We start from the raw sequence: 23041 nt of genomic DNA, 5'->3' as shown, positions 1-23041 counted from the left end.
TTCTCCTAAGCCCCACCCCTGCTCCACCCCCATCCTGCTCCTTCCCACCCGTTCCTACCCACATTGCACTGCTTGGCCAAAGCTCCCTCCGCCAAGAGCAACATGACCTTGGGGGATTACCGGGAGCCTGGCATGGGGTGGCATCAACGGTCAGACATCCCACACACTGCAGTGGCCGGATGTGTGGGAAGTGGAGCAACCCAGCAGCCCGCTCTGCTCTGCCAGCTCCCAGCTGGGGCCACTTCCTGGGGCTTCTGCTGCCACAGTGAGTACAAGGGGGGCCTGACCCCCTGCTGCCTGCCTCAGACCCCTCAGGTAATCCCCAGACCCTGCAGGCTAAGATCCCTACTGGGGACCATCCTCTCCATAGAACAGTTGGGGCAGCTGCCACAAGGCCCTCAAAACACAGGGCCCAGGGCAGCCACCTTGAACTGTCCTATGGACAGGATGGCTCTGGCATTTTATAACACTTCCGGTTCTTCACAAAGGGTTTCTACAAAATCTCAGACACTAGGCCAGACCCTTTGCCCATTGAAGTCAGGGGCAAAACTCCCTGTAGGCTTATTACAACTCTCTTTTGTTGCATCATCATCTCAGTGGAGGAAAATATTTTTGGGCCAAAAGTCAATAAATAGATACTGCATCCGTTTTTCAAATCACCATGGTTTAAGAATAAGGAAACTAACAAAAATACTAAACTAAAAGAAGTTTTGATGAGAAAAATGACTCAGAGTTGCAGCCCGATGTTCTGTATTTATTTTCAGTTCAGTGTTGAGTTGACTCAGAAAAAAAATTGTTGTCACAATAGGGATGTAAAGGTTTAACCAGTTAACTGGTTACCTGGTAAGCATCAGCCTTACCAGGTAATCAGTGGCCAGCTGGGTTGGACAGCTCCCCTGCTCCTGGTGCTGCAGGTCTGGCTGGAGCAGCCTGCGGCACGGCAGGTCTGGTCAGGCTGGAGCAGCCTCCCACCCACATTGCGGGGGGAGGACACTCCAGCCCAGCCAGGCCCCAGGCCTGCGGGATCCCAGTGAACCAGATAAACTTAACCTTTCATCAGTTCACTTTTTCAATGGGATTTTACATCCTTATTTCGCACCCATAGTAACGGCCGCAGCCGCATGCTCAACTTGGAGTCTGAAAGCAAAGCTGTGATCTGCAGGGCAATTAAGATGCTTGACTCATAAGTTAGGTCCTGATCCTGCAGCTGCTCAAACACACGTCCAGTTTTACTCACATGAGTAAGAAGTTACACACCATACAGCGTGTGCAGCGTCTGGGAGGTAACAGGGAGGTCTGTTTGGCGAACGGGCAGTCAGCCGCATTGGGAATGGCAGCTTTGTTGAGAACAAGCTAAGGGATCAGACGGATGGCTGTCTGAGGAGGTTACCTTATTCATAGAAAAGCAGAAAGAGTTCAGTCAAGGGGGTAGGAGACTCTGCGGCAGAGCACTCCCAGGCAGAGGCCCAGCTGTGCAACGCATTGATATTTCCCTTGCAATTATTAGTGGAGCTTCTCCTCTCAATACTTGACACAACAGAGGGGAATTATCCCTGTTTTACAGCTAAGGAATTAAGGCAAAGAGTAAATGACTCGCCCAAGGTCAGATAGGAAATTTGTGGTAGAGGAAGGAATTGAACCCAAATGGCTTGCATACCTATCCAACGTGCTGTTGCCTAAGCCGGCCTTCCCAACCCTGGATGAATTTTACAGGAATCTCCTCAAATTTTCATAGCTGATCATTTAGGCTGGGCTTAGCTGCACTTTTGAAAGGTAGCGTGTCTTCCTCAAAGTGTAGGAGCCCAGGTGTTTTCTAGTTTCAGACAGCGCTAGAAGACAGTATTGCCCATCTTTTGTCTAATAGGTGATCATCCGACATGAAAAAAACCCACCCTGCTTTAGAAGGAAAACAATACTTGAGAGAAGAAAGTTCCATCTTAGGGTACGTCTAGACTGCAGGCTTCTTTCGGAAGAAGCTTTTCTGGAAGAGATCATCCGAAAAAACTTCTTCCGAAAGAGAGCGTCCACACTGCCAAAGCACATTGAAAAAATGATCTGCTTTTTCAAAAGATAGTATCCACACTAAATGGATGCTATCTCACATTTAAGCTGTGATTATTATGGACGGAGTGGCTACCAGGGCACCTGTGCTTTTTTCCTCTTTCCTCTTCTTTTGAAAGAATTTCCTCTTCTACATCCACACACACTTTTTTCCAAAAGAGCTCTTTTGGAAAAGGCATTATTCCTTGTAGAATGAGGTTTACCAACTGCTGTTTTCCGAACTCCCCCCACCTGCAGTTTAGACGCACCCCTTAGTGTCCAAGACAGAGAGATCGTTTGGGCAGCGAATCTGTATGTACAGTGATAAATGGGATATAAATACTATATTTTGAAGCTAAGCTTTGAAGTGACTGTTATAGCTGAGTAAAGCCTCAGATGGCTGAGAAATTAAAGTAATGAAAATACAAAACCAGGGAGAGCCCCCAATCTAAAATGTAAGTGACTGCTGAGGCTCCTCTAACAAGTGTTAAATGTAAAGGTTATTAGCGAAAATCTTGCCAACACACACATGTTGCCTTGCAAAAAAACACTATAAAAGAAAACGCTGGTTCTATTTTTTTCTGATTTCATTTTCACCCCGGCTGTTAAAATGCCATGCCACCCAGATTTTCAGCTGATTCTCCATTACCTCCAGCATTCTGCCTAAGGTATAGACTTCTCTCTTCCGAGCTGGGCTTGTGCATTCATTTGCTGATAAACTGTTTATCTTAGCTTTTATGAGGGCGCCTTGTTGCAAGCCAGCCAGAGACAGGATCCTGGGTGTTTGTCTTTTTTTAAAGGGGGTGGGAGGGGAGGAGGGTATGTATACCTCCCCTTGGCTCTATATATCATGAGAGGCGGACTCCACCGTCTCTGTCTCTCAGCAGTGTCTTCTGCAGTAAATCTGAACCTCTCAGTCTGGAGTTTTCTTGGCTACAGCCCCACTTGGCCATAAGGAGGAATTAAGGCGAGTATTCTAATTCTGTCTCCCCCCTCCCCTAGTCTGCTGCAGAGTAAACCAAAAAACGCTCTGATTCCCCCTCCTGACCCCCCCTCGCCCCGCTTCTCATGCCAAATATTAACATCTCAGCAATCAAGTGGAGAGAAATTTAAATGCCAGACCAAAGCTGGTTAAGTGCCTCACAGTTTGCAGACAGATTCATCACGGGAAGAGAGGCTGGTGGGGGGCCGGTGAGAGAATTGGCAAAGATGAAGCAGTAACCAGGAGATTCTTTCTTTCTTTTTTAAGCCTAAAAATTATGACACTTATATTTACAAGTGGTGGCTCCTAGCTGGGATCTGAATTTACTTACAGGCAACCTTGTTTATTCACACAAACTCCCTGCAGCAGCAGTGTATATATATTTGAAGGCTAGGAATTTATTTATTTTGCCAGCCATGGGTTCAGATAGATGTTTATTGAGATAAACTGGTCTAGAGGGTCTTTAAGACTAAAGATAACAGGGCGTCAGGCATCCAATAGAGCAAAGAAAATACAGCAAATTTAAACACCCTTCCAACCAAGTGCTCCAAGCATGTGTGTGATTCATTGATGCCAGCTACTGAACAAACCTAATACATAACATTTCCCACCTCTGATATTTAAAAAGGCCCCTATACCTAGTTAGCACCAATGGAGCCCTTGAAATGTTTTATTGCTGATTGTCTCCTGCCACATGATGGATTACCGCTTGGCTGAAAATGACAACCCCACTTGCTCTCAGCTACTTCATTTTCCTGGCTCCAGTGGGGGTGAAGAAAAAATCCGATTACATCATATTTAGCCTCCCGGTTTTGAACACAGGAGAAAAATGAAGCTTTTAAAAGCACCTTTATCAAAGTTAGCTCAGCCAAACCCTGCAGTTTCCTTCAGTAGGCTTTGCACCAGGCCCTACGGCAAATTTCTTGAGAGATCTAGTAGATTTAGTGGACAGAAAATGCCTTTCTTTATACTACAGAGAAAGGTCGACACAAGGCAACTTACACAACCCTCACTAGTATCTACTCTGAGGCCATGCCTTCACTCCATGGAAGATCACTGCTATCGCGATCCATCTTTCAGAGTTCGATTTAATGAATCTAGTTAAGTCTCACTAAATCAAACTCAGAGGGTGCTCCAGCTGGCATCTGGTACTCCTGCTCTAGCAAGGAGTAAGGGAAGCTGACAGGAGCGTTTGCTCCTGTCGGCCTGCTCTGGGCACACTGCCAAGCTCGGTTTAAGTAAGCCGACTCCTGCTACATATTCTATGTAGCTGGAGTTACATACTGTAAGCCAAGCTGCTGAGTCTAGTGTAGTGATTGTCCATTGGCCATGGATTTATGCATAGACGTGATAAATCAATCTCTGAGTGCTTTTCTGTTGACACCAGTACTCCATCAGGATGAGAAGAATAGCCAACATTGATGGCCCCCGCTGACCTTATTGCACTCAATATGCCGTGGTAAGTACGTTGACTTCAGCTACACTATTTGTGTCACTGCAGTGACGTAGATTGGATTGACAGTGGGGGTTAATATAGATTAGGCCTATAATTACACTCTCACCAATGTAATGGGCTTGCTATACCGGCTTAATAATTTCATCTCCATTAGAGGCAGAGAGATTCAGTGTCAATGTCGCTAGGTCAATGCAGTGTTAGTGTAAGCACTTGTGTTGCCTACATTCACTGGTGCGGGCTTTCAAAAACTACTCCACAAAGCCTCACACTAACACTTGAATCCATGAAGATTTTCCTGGAGAGGATGTGCACCACCAGTACAAGAAATAAAGTATAGACATGCACAAGCGATATGATTACTATGGCGGCTGTATGACACCTTAAGTTAGGTTGACTTAATTTTGTAGTGTAGACATGATCAATGTTATACCATCTTAGCCTGCGGGGGTCTTTAATTTTGACCTCAGAATGAGGCAGGGACTTGATAAAAAATACCGTATGTGCATAGCTCAAAAAAAGGCTACAGGACCAAATCCAGCTCAGGTGCAAATCCGGAATAATTCTAAGGGACTCAATGGAGCTTCCTTAGATTTACATCGGTGCCTCAAAAGCTGAATTAGGACCAGTATATTAACTCCCCCCCCCCCCCCCCCACACACTTTTCTGTTTTTATAACCGAGTGAAGACAGTGGATTTGGACCCAATAAAGTTGGGGTAAGGGATCAACAGGCCAAAAAACAAACAAAACCCCCACAAAACAGTGAATGTTTTAGAGAATTTGCAAAGAAGTGAAGTCTTAATAACTGGAAAGAGATTAACTTGCATCTTCTGGAGATTTTGTATTACAATTTTTTCTGGTTGTCATTCTTGGTTTCTTTGGGAAATCTGATCTTTTTTTAAAAAAAATAGTGGATTAAACTGATCATGGAGAACATTTTATTAAATAGTTGAACTCATAGAGTTAACTCTGGCACTTCTTATCATGGTCAAAGATCATAAAATGTTCCAGAAAGTGAATGATCGAAGATTTGGTTGGCTACAAAAAATACCCGTTCAAAGAGTTTATTTCCCAGGAAATCTTATATTTCGGTTCAAAGTAGAAGGATTCAGGGACTGAAACAGACAGATGCATGGGGCTGATCTGATTGATTCAAGAATGGAAATGGACATAGAGGAGCCTGATCTGCACTTGCATTGATCTGAAATGGACATTCTAACCGATTGGGAGATGCCACTTGAATTTTTGTAACCTTGCTAGTTTTATTCTTTCTCAACCACATGTGGGAGCAAAGGGAACCAGGCAAAGACATAGTCAAATCTGGGCTTCCCAGGCAGAGACTGGCCTTTTTCTCTTGGTGTTTGACTAGGTTCAGGGATTAATTAGGCCATGGAAGATAGTTGAGTTCTCTTTTCTAGCAACCAGGTTGCTTATGGAAGTCCTGCTTTCCCCGCCTCTATAATGAAGCATGACTGTAGTAAAACAAGCCTTTTGATCGTGCCTCTTCTCATCACTTTCAAGGCAAACAATGTCTCAGAAGCCCCCCAACTGCTTTTATTTTTCTTATATCTAGAGTTACGTTTTGGGTGTGTTTATCCATCTTCATTAAAAATGCTTCCTCTTTTTAATACTCTCCCTTTATTGCAGTTTACACAATTACAAGGCAGGTTCAAAAGCTTTTGGAGCCCGGCGCTCAAGCAAAGCAAAGCATCACACAGCCCTACCTCACCCAAGTAGTAACGGAACACAGTCCCCTTGCCAAGCAAACGGTCACAAGTTATTGCTTTGTTCACTGCAGAGTATCCCTTATACATAAGTATCCCTCCCATAAACTCAGGAGAGGAGAACTTTTTAAAAATAGTCACAGATCATCAGCCTTATTCTTTCCCCACCACTCTACACAGCAGCATAGTCATTGTTTGGGAAATCGCTTATAAGACACTAGCAGATTTATCCAGCATTGCTTGGGTCCATAATTGGGAATTCCATTAAGTGTATTTTGTTTTTTCATCCCTATATGCTTTTATCATTTGTTATGTTTTAACAAAAAAGGGACATAGTCAATGTGGTTTCCCACATTTTCTAATTTTCAAACCTTAAGCATTGATTTAGCTGGGCCAAAACAGCACTACTCCAAATTTCTCCATTTTATCTCTTTCTGTAAGGGTTTATTGAGAAGCAATCCTATTCCAGGTTCATCCTATTTTTCTGGCTCATCTTGGTTGAGTCTCTTTCAACATTCACTCGGTTATATCAATTTTGAGGCTGTACTTGCTTTAGTGATTGTCTCTTTTCTATTCTATTTTTTTTTTGAGAAGCAATCCCATTCTAGGCACACTCCATTTTGCTGGCACAAGTTGGCAACCAAATCCTTACATTGTTTTAAGTTATGATAAGAGGAAGCTGTATACTGAAAATGGTCACCCTAGCACTTACCTTTAGGAACAGTTATTGATCAGACAGACAAACTCTCTAAAATATATAGTAGATGGCAGGAATATGTAATGAATAGTTTGTCTGTGGCATCAGATTTGGGGAAGGAGGCTGGGATACTTATGACTTCGTTGCTTTCATCTTAGTTTTGAGATGATTCACTTTAGTATGTAAGGGTATGTCTATACTTGCAGCTTATTTTGGAATAGGGCTGCAAATGTAGGCATTTGGAATTGCAAATCAAGCCCAGGATTTAAATATCCAGGGCTTGATTTGCGTCTTCCTGTCTGGGCGCCATTTTTTGAAATTTACAAGCCCGGAATAACTGCCCGCATCTACACGCGGCAGTGAAACAGGTGTTCGAAATAAAGCCCTATTTCAAACTACCTGTTAAACCTCATTGCAGGTGGAATAACAGGTAGTTTGAAATAGGGCTTTATTTCAAACGCCTGTTTCACTGCTGCGTGTAGACGCGGGCATTTATTCCAGGCTTGTAAATTTCAAAAAATGGCACCCAGCTGGGAAGATGCAAATCAAGCGTGGGATATTTGCAATTCCGAATGCCTATATTTGCAGCCCTATGCCGAAATAGGCTGCAAGCGTAGACATACCCTTTGGCTGTGTCCAGACTCAAGGGTTTCTTCAAAAAAAGTAGCCTTTTTTCGAAAAAACTTCACTTGCGTCTAGACTACAGCCGCGTTCTTTCGAAATTAAATCAAAAGAACACAGCTTTTCTTTCGACAGCGGTAAACCTAATTTCACGAGGAAGAATGCCTTTTTTCGAAAGTGCTCTTTTGAAAAAAGGCGTTCTTGAATGCAAACAGGGTGTTTTCGAAAGAGAGCATCCAGACTGCCTGGGTGCTTTCTTTCGAAAAAGCGGCTTGCTTTTTCGAAAGTACTGGTTGTAGTCTAGACGCTCTTTTTCGAAAGAGGCTTTTTAGAAAGATTCTTTTGAAAAAGCCTCTTTCGAAAGAGGCTTGCAGTCTAGACATAGCCTTTGGGTGCATCTACATGGCAGGGTTTAACTCGTCAGTTGCGTAGCTTATTTCAAAATAGCTTCTTTCGAAATTGGGAGTGTCTACACAGCACTTATTTCGAAACAGAGCACTCTTCCTCTGACTTCCCTAACTCCTCGTACAATCAGGGTTACAGGAGTCGGAATAATGCTAGTTGTTTCGAAATAATGTTGCTCTGTAGATATATCCTAAGGGTGCATCTAGACTACAATCCCCTTTGGAAAGAGGAATGTAGTCTAGACACATCATAAGAGATTTAAATAATGGTATGCTTAAAATCTTGTCACTAAGGTGCTATTTAGCATTCTAGGTTAAACATACACAGATGGGACTTATATTTTCAAACGTGGGAAATATTTGTCTCACATTGTATGATGTTTTGGATCTCTCTCTCTCCCCGCGCTTCCTCTGTAAGTACAACGGTGATGATATTTTTAACAACACCAACATTCTTCACAGGACGATGTCTCCTTCGAACAACACCCGGTGCACGCTCAAAAGCTTTTGGCCTGCCACACTTGGACAAGTGGTGAGAAGTCGCCTGATGGGAGTAGCGGGGCCGAATCTCTCCAGCCAAAGGGCCGCGTCACCTCCTAATCGCTTGTTTAGATGATCAGATTTGAGGCCATCACCCCGAAAGGGGCGAGGGGGGTGATACAAGCCGTGCATCAGAAAAGAGGACAGCGAAGAAGTGAATGCAGTGTCCCTGGAAAGTGATGGTTTTTTCCCTAGACATTTTCCGGTGATACCCCCCAAAGCCAGCCCAGATCCATCCCCCCACCCCAGGGCAGGAACCGGGAATCTCATTGCTCGCAGGAGTCCGCTCACCACACCGCACCTAGGGCTCTGCTAAGCAGGGCGCGGGGCTTGTCAATTACCTCTCCGCTTCCCGGAGTCATTATTCCATTAAGTGCCTCTCGGTAGATCTGTCAGTGCCTAAGCCGGGCCGCTATTTGTCTAGCCTCCGAGGCTACTTGCTGGGCGAAGCGAGCCATGAGAGCGCGAGGGGGCCGGGGATTTATTTGTAATGAGAGCCCGGGATTTCTTGCCTGCGACTTTTCCGCCGCATTCCCTCGCTCCGCTGGCGCCAGGATCCCGGCTGGCCCTGTGTTTATGTCATTGAGACGAGGACAATATTTCAGCGTGGAGCCAGACCCCGGGAATCCCCTCTATAAACCCTCCCTCCCCATAGACACCCCCCCCCCAGCCCGCCGCCTTCCCCAGGGGCGCCGACACCCGGCCCCCCTCGGCAGGCAAACGAGCGTGCGAAATCGGCTCGCCCCCCGCCTTTCCCCCAGCGGCTTTCTCCTTGAAGGCCGCGGAGCTGGGGATGAAAGGCGTCAATTAGCAGCCCCTCCAGCGGCCAGCGCCGTGAAAGCTCAATTAGCAGCAGCCCCGCCACGCCCGTCTGGCGGGGGACAGCCTCGCGGCGTGGGGGGCTCTCCCCCCCTCCCCCCGGCCCAGGCCTGCAGCTGCTTGTGGGGATCCGGCAGGGGCAGGAGGCTGGCAGGATTTCTGGTGGGGCCCAGTGTCCACAGCCCATGCCCCTCCCCCTTTTTAGCTTCCTCCCCAGTTGCCTAAGGCTCTGGGAGGGAGTGGGGAGGGGGAGGGATGGAGTTGGGGTGGGGGATGTGTGGGCAGCGGGGAGGTGGCAGTGGGCACCCCACGATGTTTTCAGTCACCGGGGATCAGCAGGCTGGGCACTGCCAGGGGACACATCAGGCGGGGAGCACAGGGGAGCAGCAGATGGGGCCTGTGATTGACCTGCCTCCTAACTTTGGTTTAGCCCAGCCCTGGGCCAGGAATATTCCTGGTGCTGGAGCACTATGGGCCCATATAACTCACTGCCTATATGCTGGGTGGGAGGGAAGGGAAATATTCAGCCCCACCAACCTGTGATGGAGTAAAAATCCCTTCCTGCCCCGTCAGAAGGTGGTGCTGGTTTGGCTATGCCAAGGCAGCTGTGTGGGTGTGAAGGCCAGTTTGGATGCTTCAGTCTTGGAGGGGGTAGCCGTGTTAGTCTGAATCCACAGAAACCAGGAGGCATCCTGTCGCACCTCAGGGTACGTCTATGCTGCAGGACAAAGTCTAATGAAGATACGCAGCTTCAGCTACGTTAATTGCGTAGCTGAAGTCAAAGTCGCTTAACTTGGCTTTTGGTGCTGTCTACACTGCAGGAAGTTGAAGGGGAGAACGTTTTCCCTTTGACTTCCCTTACTCCTGGGGAGAGCAGGACTGCCTGCATTAACCAGAGTGCCCCTCAGTTTGAATTAGCTGTCTTGACTAGACCTGTTAATTTGACCCCCAGAAGATTGTCAGCAGCAGTTTCCATCTTCCTGTCAAGTAGACGTACCCTTAAAAATATCAGATTTATCTGGGCAGAAGCTTTCACATGTTAGGACAAAGTGGATCTTTGCCTAAATGTTTAAGCCCAAATCTGCTTATGCCCAAATCAATCCTTGTTTTAATTTGAATGCTTGGGGCACAGGGCTATCAATAAGAGGGTAACAGATACCTGAAACTAGCAAAGCACTTGGGACTTCTTAATTCCCTTTGCAGCTTTTAAATCATGCTGGAGGGACCCCCGAAGGACAAACCCGGGTCATGTGTTCACCCCTGCCCGATAAATCTTTTCTGGAGATAAATTCAGAAGGAGCGGATACATTTCCACCCCATCACTGTCCGTTTTATCCAGTGGCCCAAACCAGGGTAAGTCATTTAGCCTTTGACCTGATGGTGCCCTGAGATTCAGCCAAGAAATCCCTCTCTCCCCTCCCCCAGTTTAGAAGGATAAATATAGGCTTTTCCTTTGGGCTGAAAAGTGCGTATTGATTAGTTCAGCCCCCAGCTAGGGAACATTTCAGCCACCCTATGTAAAGATTTGCAAGTGACAAGTCCGATCCTTCTGTCCATAGGCAAGCTGCCCTCCCAGTTGGACTGAAGGCTTTGATCCAAAGGACATATTCCCATTGACTTCAAAGTGTTATAGCTCGGATCCAGAGCTTTTATAATGCAGCGGCAAGAGACATGTGGGACTCCTTATGCCTCCTTGTTGAAGATGCATCTCCGGGTAAGTCTGCACTACAGAGTTTTTCCAAAAAAACTTCAATTATGTCCACACTGCAATCGTGTTCTTTCAGAAGAAAATCAAAAGAACACAGAGTTTTTTTCCCGACATTGGTAATCCTCATTGTACAAGGAAGAAACCTTTCTGCAAAAGAGCTCTTTCAGAAAAAGCCATGTGTGGACGGGGAAGAGGGAGTTCTTTCAAAAAAAGAGGAAAGAGGAAAAAGCACAGGTGCCCTGGTGGCCACTCTGTCCAGAGTAACCATAACTTAAATGCAAGATAGCATCCGTTCCATGTGGACACTGTCTTTCTAGATAACTAGAAGTTGCGCTTTGGCAGTGTGGACGACCTCTTCTGGAAAAGCTTCTTCTGAAAGAAGCCTGCAGTCTAGACATAGCTTCCACAGGTAGACACAGCTATAGCAAATTCAGAGAAGGAGAGATTGTGAAAGAACCAGGAATGCCACCCAACCGTCAAGAGGGCCAAGCTGATTAGGAAACATCTGCATCCAGATATCAGTCTATGACTCTCCATAGTTGCCTGGTTCAGGTCTGGAAGCTCAACAGGGACATATAGATCTCAACTTGGCGCTTGCCAGAATTTTTTCCAAATCTCATGGATCTGTACAACTGAGCCAGGCACTGACAATGTAAAGGTGAAGAAGGGCTGGAAGTGAAGTGGAAGAACAAAAACCAAAACAACAGCCTATTTTCCAAACTCAAAGTCTGGTGAAGTTGTTCCAGGAGTTATTTAATTGGATTCAGTTTCACTTTTAACCAAATTCTAAGAGACAGGGGTTCACCTGATTTTCATGGGAAGAAATCTGCACATTTAGACTATGCGCAGCTTCCAAAAGAAGATATGCAAATTTAGCTCAAATTTGCATAGCTCCTTTTGTTTTTTCCCCCAGAAGAGGCTTTTTCGATATATGGCCCGTCTTCACGGGGCCAAATATTGAAAAAAAAACCCTCTTTCGAAAGCCCCTTTATTCCTCTTAAAAGGAGGTTTACAAGGAGCCGAATTTGCATATCTTCATTTGGAATCCGTGCGTAGTCTAGACATGCCCCAAAGAGTTGCTCTGTTCCAGTACATCACTAGTGCATAGAGGGGGACGCAAGGGATTATAGCTTATAAACAAATGACTGGGAACACGGGGACTTCATGCCTTTGGCTACCCAGTGTGTGACAACATTAGTAACTGAACCCAGATCACCAAAGTCCCATTCAGCGCTGGATACGTTAGCCCAGCCTCCTTCCCTTAGCATGCTATTTGATTGTTACATGGAAGCCGACTTTCAATTAAGGCTAGCTTTGACCATGGCTGGGGTCCTTGGAAAAAAGCCTTTTTGTGAGAGGAGCCAAGAGAAAATGCTTAGGAACTAGGAGCATCCTGAGAGTGGCTTGTTTGTCAGAGGGTTGTTTCAAGAATATTCCCCAACATGTATACATCTGTGGTCTGGAGGAGGCAGCTTGATCATAAACCTCATTTCACAAGGCATATTGGAGCGGTCGAATAAAGGCTTCCCTTGTTGACTGCATTGTGTCTAGACTGCTGCACTGTGCCGGATCGTCGGCATAGCGTGGCTGCCATTTTTATTTTAATGAAGCAGGGATTATTTAAATCCCCGCTTCTTTGACTATGCCGAATAAACTATTTTACACGGCTCCGTCGACGGAGCCATGTAGTCTAGACATAGCCTTGGAGACCCTGTTTTTGTCCTTAGTATTTTTGTTATTTTGCTGTATCGCTTTTATATTGTGGACCCTCTCCGTGGAATGCATTGTCTTTTGACATCAAGTAAGACCATAGCTTCACTTTTAGTGTAGATTGAAACAATTTATTTTTGTTCTTTTAGCTAATTAACTTTGCAGGATTTTATTTTTATTATTTTAAACACCTAATGCCTCAGTGAGATAAAATAAGATAAAAATGTTAGCTGAGCCTGCACAGTAATATGGCAAATTGCAATATGCACCTATTACATTTCTTTAAGAAGCTCCTCTCACTTAATGCTGGTTACATCCTCGAACAATTTCATCTATTTTAGAAGATTTACTTGTGATTTACATCAGTGTATGTAAGAGAGAAATAAGATCAGAATGACAATTTCTCTTTAACAGGTAATGCCACCAGCTAGAGCTCTTAGACCTTGTCTACACCAAATCCCCTGTTGATCTACCTTACACAACGTCAATTATGGAAATAAAATACAGGACTATGTAGCACTTTAAAGACTAACAAGATGGTTTATTAGATGATGAGCTTTCGTGGGCCAGACCCACTTCCTCAGATCAAATAGTGGAAGAAAATAGTCACAACCATATATACCAAAGAATATGATTAAAAAAAATGAATGTATCCTTTGGTATATATGGTTGTGACTATTTTCTTCCACTATTTGATCTGAGGAAGTGGGTCTGGCCCACGAAAGCTCATCATTTAATAAACCATCTTGTTAGTCTTTAAAGTGCTACATAGTCCTGTATTTTGTTTCAGCTACCCTAGACTAACAAGGCTACATTTCTATCACAATTATGGAAATAGTGTTACAGAAGTCAACATACTCACCACAGCATCTCCCACACAGAAAACTCTCCCATTGACTCTAGCTACTCTTGTTCTGGTGGAGTACTGGCGTCGATGGGAGAGGTCTTGGAGATTGATTTATCACATCTAAGCAGAAGCGATAAATCGACCTCTGGTGGGTTGATTGCTGAAGCATCAATTCATCACAGAGTGGAAATAAGTCTTCAGATAGTGCTTCTTTTCACTAGGACTCAAAGCACTTTAGGCAAGCATCATTAACCCTGTTTGACAGATGGGAAAACTGAGGCACAGGGCAGTGACATGAGTTGCTCAAAGTCACCTGGTAGGCTAGTGACCAAGAGGGCATAGATTCCAGGTCTCTTGAGTCCCAGTCCAGCAATCGCTCCACAAGGCCACAGTGCTTAAAGTCGGTAGCCTTTAATGAGAGCAGTAGGGTTTAACAGCTCGATGCTTTGAACCATTACAAAATCTAAAAGGACACAAGTGGTACGAGAGTGCTGAAGGGCCAGTCTTCAACCTTTGAATGTGTCACATTCTAGAACTAAATGGTGGTTTTAGTTTTCCATAAAAAATGAATAATTATCTCTTGGTTGCTCTTTATTTTGATTGCAGCACATCCTAAACTAGATCATAATCAGAAAGCATGGCTGCCTTGTACTAGGGGCTGCATGTTTACATAGATCCATAGTTTACAGACACTGGCCATGTCGACAATGCAAAGAAAAACCTGTGACATTCAGAGCCCAAGGTCAATTGACTTGGGCGCGCGGGGCTATCAACAACCAGGTAGATATTTCCGGTAAGGCTCTGAAACCCAGCAAAGGGGCTGGGTCTTGGAGCTGTCACTCGGTGCCATGGGATTTTCTTTGTAGCGTGGCCTGCAAAGGTGAACTGAAAGGCAAGCACCTGTACCACAGAGGCACTGAGCCCACTGACAAGGGAACTCTGTTTTACAGCCTTAGTTATGAGGAAGCCATGCAGTAGAGGCACATGGCTTTAGTCCCCAAGGTTGCAGGTTCAGTCCCATCTGCTGATGACCAGGCTTTACACATCTATTTTAATTTTAACACCCCCCCATGTAAAATCATTCTGAGCCTGTTAAACTCAGACACAAATGACTGAATTTGAGAATCCAGCAAGCAATGATATATGATGCATCATGTCAGCACATTGTTGGCAGCTGCAGTGGGACCAATCTATGGGATGCCTTCAAAATATTTCTGGAAGGGTATTCTTTTAAATCTCTGCCCAGCCTTTTTGTTGCTTTCCAGCATATCCTTTTCAGAACAGGAGTGCATATGCAGCTCTCTCTTTTGCTTGGCACCTGGACAGCTCTTCTGCTGTCATGGCCCCGTAGTTCTCAGCTGGCACAAGAATTCCAAAATAAATAACTGTGTTGTAATGAAGAGAGAAAATATTGTGTCCTTGTGGCGTGGATGTTGACTGCCACTCAAGTCCTCAATGGTCAGTTTAGCTGCATAGATTTGTACAAAAACATGTTCACACTGGGGAGTTGGCAGCCGTCTGACTGAATAGATGCTCCAGCTACTTAAATGTTCATTGTGGTGGACAAAGCGCCATTGATGTATTTGCATCATGAGAGGGGACTGGTCCTAACAAACTAGACACAGTTTGCATCCAGTGGACTGCACAGCTGGTCCTAAAGCTCCTGTGAGTTTTTCTGATAGCTTCAAGCTGATGATAAGAGACAGGGTTTTGGCAGGAGACGATCTTAAAAGAGGCTACATGATTGGATAAAGCTCTCCTAGACTTGGACATGCTTCAGAAACCATGCGTAGCTCAAGTTGAGTAGCTTAGTTCGAGCTGCAGGTGCAGTGTAGATGTGTAACCCACACACCTAGGCTATGTCTAGACTGCAAGACTCTTTCAAAAAAGAACATCTAGACTACACCCAGTACTTTCGAAAAAGCAAGCCGCCTTTTTTGAAAAAGAGCACCCGGGCAGTCTGGATGCTCTGTTTTGAAAAAGCACAGTTTGCATTACATAAAGGCTGTGTCTAGACTGCATCCCTTTTATGTAAAAGGGATGCAAATTAGACACATTGCAATTGCAAATGAAGCGGGGATTTAAATCCCCCCCGCTTCATTTGCATAAACATGGTTGCCACTTTTTTCCAGCTCGGAGTTTTGCTGGAAAAAAGCGCCAGTCTAGACGCGGATCTTTCGGAAAATAGTCTTTTCCAAAAGATCCCTTATTCCTCTTAAAATAAAGGAATAATGGATCTTTCAGAAAAGGCTTTATTTTCTGAAAGATCCGCGTCTAGACTGGCACTTTTTTCCGGCAAAGCTCCGAGCCGGAAAAAAAGCGGCAGCTATGTTTATGCAAATGAAGTGGGGGGGGGAATTTAAATCCCCACTTCGTTTGCAATTGTGATGTGTCTAATTTGCATCCCTTTTACAGAAAAGGGATGCAGTCTAGACACAGCGAGAGCCTTTTTTCAAAAGAGCACTTTCGAAAAAAGGTGTTATTCCTTGTAAAACGAGGTTTTCCACAGTCAAAAATACTTCCACGTTCTTTCGATTTACTTTTGAAAGAATGCAGCAGCAGTCTAGATGCAGGGGAAGTTTTTCAAAAAAGTGCCCTTTTTTCGAAAAAACTGTGTAGTCTAGACGCACCCTTAGGCTATGTCTGCACTGGCGGCTTCTTGCGCCAGAAATAAGCAAATGAGGCTAAGCATAGAATATCACCGAGCCTCATTTGCATACCTAATGAACCGCCATTTTTGCAGAAGAGGCTCTTGAGCCAGAAGGAGCGTCTACACTGTCCCTTCTTGCGCATGAAAAACCCTTTTGCGCAATGCAGGTATGCTGATAATTTTCAGGAATAACGGAATTGTGCAAGAGGGGCTTTATAGACAGCTCCTTCTGGCGCAAGAACCTCTTCTGCAAAAATGGTGGCTCATTAGGTATACAAATGAGGCTCGGCAATATTCTACGCTTAGCCTCATTTGCAAATTTCTGGCACAAGAAGCCGCCAGTGTAGACATAGCCTTTGTGTGGTTCATTGTCCCATGCAGTGGCAGCTAGACCAAAGCAGTGGCTAAGAGCCAGAGACCTCAACAGCGTGGGCTGAGAGTCAACTGGCTTTTAGCTCAAAGGGTAGAGGCTCCTATACTGAGGTCCCAGGTTCAAATCCCTGGAGTGGTGGTTACAGCTGCACCCCAAGAGAATGAAAGTATAATTATGGAATTTTCAAAAGCACTCTGTGCTGGGTAACTCAGCTGCCTATTGCTGCAGCCAGCCTTGATGTGAAAAATAGATCCTCATCTGTGTTCAGCCCTGTCCCACCAGCAGTGCTGTTATGGAAATGTCAGATTCCAGCACCTTCAACTCTGTAATTTTAAGTACTGTGCCTTTAAGGGTTGAGCTGCCCAAATTGAGAGCAGAACTCCTGCAAGCAGCATACGTTTGGAGTGATCACTGAAGGCCCCACACTCCACGCAAGACTTAAAGCTCTAGTCCAGGCCCACCTCTGCAGAAAGAGAACCGTGGGCTCCAGATCTCTGTGCTGAATGCCCTACCCCCATATTTTCCAAAGTATGGGGTGTGATGGACTGATTGCAGGGATGGAAAAGTAGGCAACACAGCCAGATCTTGCCACTGTTGTCCATGGATTTGTCTACATTATGAATTTTGCCAGAAGAGGCATTGCAAATGAAGCGCGGATTTGCATTTTTTCACGCTTCCTTTGCATAATCTCTTTCACTCCGTTTTTGCACAAGGGGTTTTTGTGCAAAACAAGCAGTGTGAACGTTTCCTTTTTGCGCAACCTCCACACCTTTTGTGCAAGATCCGGGAGGCATAAGGATCTTGTGCAAAAAAGGGTTTTTATGCAAAAAGGAAATGTCCACACTGCTCGTGGACATTGCGCAAAAATGGACTGAAAGAGATTATGCAAATGAAGCATGAGAAAATGCTAATCTGTGCTTCATTTGCATTGCCTCTTTCGGCAAAACTCATAGGGTAGCCATAGCCCATATTCACATCTGTCATGACCATGAGGGATGGCCAGCAGCTTGGGGACTAAGGAGTTAACCATGTCTCTTACCTAACCAGGTAGTAGGCAGCCAACAGAAATGTAGGTAGCAATTTCAAACTGGGACAAAGAAATTTTTCCCTCCTTTGTCCCTGGGCAGTTTCTCTCCAGAAATGGAGGGAGACAGACATGTCTCTCTCTCTCGAAGAAAAGACTCTTCACTATCTGTAAGTAGGGTAAAGTTTAGATAAATCTGTTAGGTTTTATTGTTTTATGGTTTGGGAGTGGGAATCTGATGTCTGTGCATTTAAAAATGGGTTTTTCGCTCCTTTGTAACTAAGTTTTGGCCCGTGGTGGAATGTCCCATGAGTTTATTAATTGGTGACTTTTCTTTCTAGTCATTATGCTTGTAACAGGGGTATTGTGGTGATAATAAAAGGTCTTTCTCTTTCTTTTTTATTAACCTGGTATCGGTTAATTTTTTGTGAGTATTGGTTTTACTTTAGGGCTGAGATTTCCCAAGTGATCTCTTTCCTGGTTTTCTTATCATTACTTGGGTGGTGGCAGCGTATTTTTATCCCCAAAATCTAGGTTTTTAAGATGGGGGGGGGGGAAGCTTTATACCAAAACCTGGAGATAAGGTTTTGGGGTACTTTTGCGGGCCCTCACTTCTGCATTCTTCGTGCTAGGATGTGGAAAAGGCCTTGACAGCATCTTTTATGGAAAAATGTCAGTAGGTGTTATGATTGCAAAGGAAACCTTCAAAATACAAAGTCAAAAGAACAGATACAACAATAGCTGCTGGAGTTTGCAGAGAGCCTAAAGCAATTGCTCTGAAACACCAGATTTAACAGGTACTACTTCAAATGCCAGCTGTTATACTTTACATGTCAACACTGGCAACTATAATGAGAGGAAATTTGCTATGAAGATAATGAGAGGAAATTTGCATATGGGTGAGTACTTGTGCACGCAAAAAACTGGTGGGGGAGCAGTGAAGATGTACACATTAAGAAGTGGAGGTCTTTACCAAAACCAAGGTGGGATGAAGGGGAGAGGTTAGGGTAGGTTTGACTTGTTTCATTTTCATGAAAGAAATCTCAGCTTTTTTTTTTAAAGGGCGGGTAGTGGTGTGCTATACAGTCTGGCTAGAGGAGGTGTCAAGCTGATATTCCTGCATTTTAATTAAGGCCCAGCACTGCAGCTTTAACTCAAGCAAAGCTAAACTCTCTGCACTATTATTCCACAGTTTTGCTCTAAAAAGCAGCCTTTTGGTTACCGTGTGGGCTGAGGAGTAACACGTATGTCTTCCTTTGTCTTCCAGTGAATTCATTTTCGTCCAGCTCCTTACTTTCCCAGAAGTAAGTAGGCATATGAATAACACATGCCTCGACCCAAGATACAGGAACTTCTGTGAGCACCATTCACTGTAAAATTTATGTAAGGATGCCTGCTGTCCGGTGCCTACTTTTGTGCATATGTATTAAGTATACTCTCAAATCTTCTTCTTAGTCTTTTTTATTTTCCTTCATTAGCAAGAGGGTCTAGATAACTGTTTTTCATGCAACTCTTGATGCTTTTCACACCTGGCATGAAAGCAGACTGGAGTCCAAACTTAGGCCAGTGGAAAGGGCCCAGGACTCGGAGTCAGAAAACTTGGGGCAGGACCCCTGACTCTGTTTCCTTTCTACTTCACAAAAGGGCAAGAACAGCACAAAGTATCAGCTGGGGGAGAGTGTCCAGTATCCAAATGAGGGACAAATTCCCTCTAGTGCATGGACATCAATTGACAGTTGCAAGGCTGCCTTCCCAGGACCTAATTGTAAAGGAGGCTGAGGGCAGCAAAGAGATTCGAGGTTGTCACAAGAAGCAGAGACTCTGGCCTGCACGAGGCCCATAGGAGCAGCCAGGGGAGTCCGCAGGAATTTAAACAGGCCCCTGGAGCTATCTGAGTTATACCCAGGGCCTTTCTAGGTCTGGGGCAGCCCAGGCTTGGGAGGATGCAAAAATGCAGCTTCCTTAGCCCCTTCTCCACTTGGGTGTTATTCTGCCAATGACTCTATAGAGACAATGGGCAACCTAGGCTAGTGAGTGGGCCACACGAGTGGCCCTTCTTCATCTCAGTGGGCCTCCAGATTGCCATAAAGGGGATGATCTCCTGGGGTAGGGCAGTTTTCCTAACTGTGCTTGCGTGCCTGGAATTTGCAGGGTGTGCCCACTGAACCGCAGCAGCGCTTTGATTGGATGCAGAGGGAGTGCACGGCTCTCACAATCACTGTTGTGTGCTATCAGCACGCACCTCACTTCACGTGCCCTTGCTTTATGTGCCTGCTCGTTTAGTAACACTGGTAGGAAAAAACCTTCCTGGATGGAAACCAATGGAATCTGGCAACTCTGCATGTGGACAACAGTCCAAAAAAAATGTCCCATGAGCCACAAAAAATGTCCCGATGGGCTGCGTGTGGTCTGTGGGCTGCAGGTTGCCCACCACCGCTCTACAACTATCTGTGCCTCTTCTTCCATGGATTTGTAAAGGTCAATGCAATCTGATAGCTTCCTTTGACAGGATAACAAATCTTGTGGATAAGGGAGAAGTGGTAGACATGATATACCTAGACTTTAGTAAAGTATTTGATATGGTCTCGCTTGATCTTCTTATCAGTAAACTAGGCAAATAAAACTTAGATGGGGCTACTATAAGGTGGGTGCATAACTGGCTGGATAACCTTTCTCAGAGAATTGTTATTAACGGTTCACAATCATGCTGGAAGGGCATAGCAAGTGGGGATCCACAGGAGTCCGTTCTGAGACTAGTTCTGTTCAATATCTTCATCAACAATTTAGATGATGGCATAGAGCGTACACTTATTGGCTGTGTCTAGACTGGCAAGTTTTTCCGCAAAAACCTGCCAGCTGTCTACACTGGCTGCTTGAATTTCTGCAAAAGCACTGACTTCCTACTGTCTGAAATCAGTGCTTCTTGCAGAAATATTATGCTACTCCCGTTCGGGCAAAAGTCCTTTTGCGCAAAGCTTTTGCTCAAAAGGGCCAGGGTAGACAGCTGAGATTTGATTTGCGCAAAAAAGCCCCGATTGCGAAAATGGCGATCGGGGCTTTTTTGCGGAAAAGCGCGTCTAGATTGGCACGGTTGCTTTTCCCCAAAAAGTGATTTGCGGAAAAGCGTCCATGCCAATCTAGACGCTCTTTTCCACAAATGCTTTTAATGGAAAACTTTTCCGTTAAAAGCATTTGCAGAAAATCATGCCACTCTAGACGTAGCCATTAAGTTTGCTGATGATACCAAGCTGGGAGGGGTTGCAAGTGTTTCAGAGGATAGGATCATAATTCAAAATGATCTGGACAAACTGGACAAACTTTGCACTGATAAGGCCTCAGTTGGCGTGTTGTGTCCAGTTCTGGGCACCACATTTCAAGAAAGATATGGAGAAATTGGAGAGGGTCCAGTGAAGAACAACAAGAATGATTAACGGTCTGGACTAGAGAACATGAGCTAAACAGGATGAAGTTTAATAAGTCTGAGTTAAACAGGATGAAGTTTACTTAGGACAAATGGAAAGTACTCCACTTAGGAAGCAACAATTAGTTTCACCCATACAGAATGGGAAGCGACTGTCTAGGAAGGAGGGCTGCTGAAAGGGCGCTGGGGTCATAGTGGACCACAAGCTAAATATGAGTCAACAGTGTGACACTGTTGCAAAAAAAGCAAACATGATTCTGAGATGCATTAACAGGAGTGTTGTGAGCAAGACAGAAGAAGTCATTCTTCCACTCTACTCTGTGCTGATAAGGCCTCAACTGGCGTGTTGTATCCAGTTCTGGGCACCACATTTCAAGAAAGATATGGAGAAACCGGAGAAGGTCCAGAGAAGAGCAACAAGAATGATTAAAGGTCTGGACTAGAGAACATGAGGTATGAGGGAAGGCTGAAAGAATTGGACTTGTTTAGTTTGGAAAGGAGACGACTGAGGGGGGACATGAGAGCGGTTTTCAAGTATCTAAAAGGATGTCACAAGGAAGAGGGAGAAAAGCTGTTCTCTTTGGCCTCTGATGATGGGACAAGAAGCAATGGGCTTAAACTGAAGCAAAGGAGGTTTAGGTTGGACATTAGGAAAAACTTCCTAACTGTCAGGGTGGTTAAACACTGGAATAAATTGCCTAAGGCGGTTGTGGAATCTCCATCTCTGGAGATATTTAAGAGCAGTTGGATAGACATCTGTCAGAGATGGTCTAGACGGTGCTTGGTCCTGCCATAGGGGCAGGGGACTGGACTCGATGACCTCTCAAGGTCCCTCCCAGTTCTAGTGTTCTATGATTCTATGATTCCCTCTCCACAAAATAGGGAGAACAATTCTTATCTACTTTTGTGAAGGGCTTTGCGCTGCTGCTAAAAATGCTATCTATGTAAGGGTTATGATTACATTCAGCACATGTGCATCAGCAATCCCTATGGAAGCCAATGTGAGTGACATGCATATTGGACAAAATTCTGGTCTCTGGTTTCCTGAGGTAAACCCAGAGCAACTGTTTACAACAGCTTCCGAGGGGTAGCCGAGTTAGTCTATAACTGGAAAAACTTAAAAACCAACAACTAGCCTAGCAACACCTTCGAGACTAATAAAACACATAGATGGTACCATGAGCTTTCATGGGCACAACCCACTTCTTCAGATGACAGCCTTCGTCTGTAGTATCTCCGCTAAAGTTAGACAGAGCTGAACCTAGCCCGCAGTGATACTTGTGTGGCAAGGGAACCAATATAAGCCATAAAACTAAAAATATCTTCATAAATTATTCCCACCACTGCTGATTAGGAGAATTTTTTTTTCTCTTCCCGGTTGCCTTACAGAAGGAGGGCACCTCGTATTCGGTTGTGACCTGTCCTGCTGAAGATTTATGCTGTTTGTTTTCTTTTCTTTCCACAGGCCTTTGAAGATCTAATAGGGAAGTGATTTTTATGGCTGATTTATTAGCCCAACTGCTTCAGTGGGTCTTTGCCTGCAGCAACTCCGGATAATTTCAGAGAGCTAATTGCAGCATAAATTCAAGCTTCACAAAAACGGAACTAGTCATCCAAATCTCTCTGTAAAACTGCTCAGTACAACCACATCTATGTGTTGGAGGCAGCTCTGGAAGCACAGATGCACAGAAGTTACGGACAAACCAGTGCGTTGCGATCATTTAGTCTAATCTCCCGCATAAGGCAATCCAAAGAACCTTACCCAGTAAACTGCATCAAGCCCATATCTCTATTTCTTAAATCTCTCAGTTTCCCAGACCTTGACTCATACTTGTAGCTCTATCCTGAGCCCTTTCTAGTCAGCTTCCTTTTTGAAGTTTGGCCTCTAGAATTGGACAGAGTATTTCAGTGACGATCCCACTTTTGTACTAAAAAGGAATTCTGTCTGGTTAATCTGACAGCGTAAACAGATGGAAGTAACAAAAAGGATGGTGATTAAAAAGAGTGTGATCTGGTTAGGGGGAAGA

At 44.8% G+C, this 23041-nt stretch overlaps 1 long non-coding RNA gene across 1 annotated transcript; it reads left to right on the top strand.

Moving 5' to 3' along the window:
• The first annotated feature begins 4406 nt into the window (after positions 1-4406).
• On the top strand, positions 4407-22798 carry LOC112546136 (uncharacterized). Its single transcript, XR_003089767.2, has 4 exons — positions 4407-4481; positions 8385-8454; positions 10841-10995; positions 22480-22798. It is a non-coding gene; the product is annotated as an uncharacterized LOC112546136 (long non-coding RNA).
• The last annotated feature ends 243 nt before the right edge of the window (positions 22799-23041 follow it).

Source organism: Pelodiscus sinensis, chromosome 20, assembly GCF_049634645.1.
Source record: "Pelodiscus sinensis isolate JC-2024 chromosome 20, ASM4963464v1, whole genome shotgun sequence".
Classification (NCBI taxonomy): Eukaryota; Metazoa; Chordata; order Testudines; family Trionychidae; genus Pelodiscus; species Pelodiscus sinensis.
Note: the sequence above shows the minus strand (reverse complement) of the source record. Positions and strands in the feature narration are given on the sequence as shown.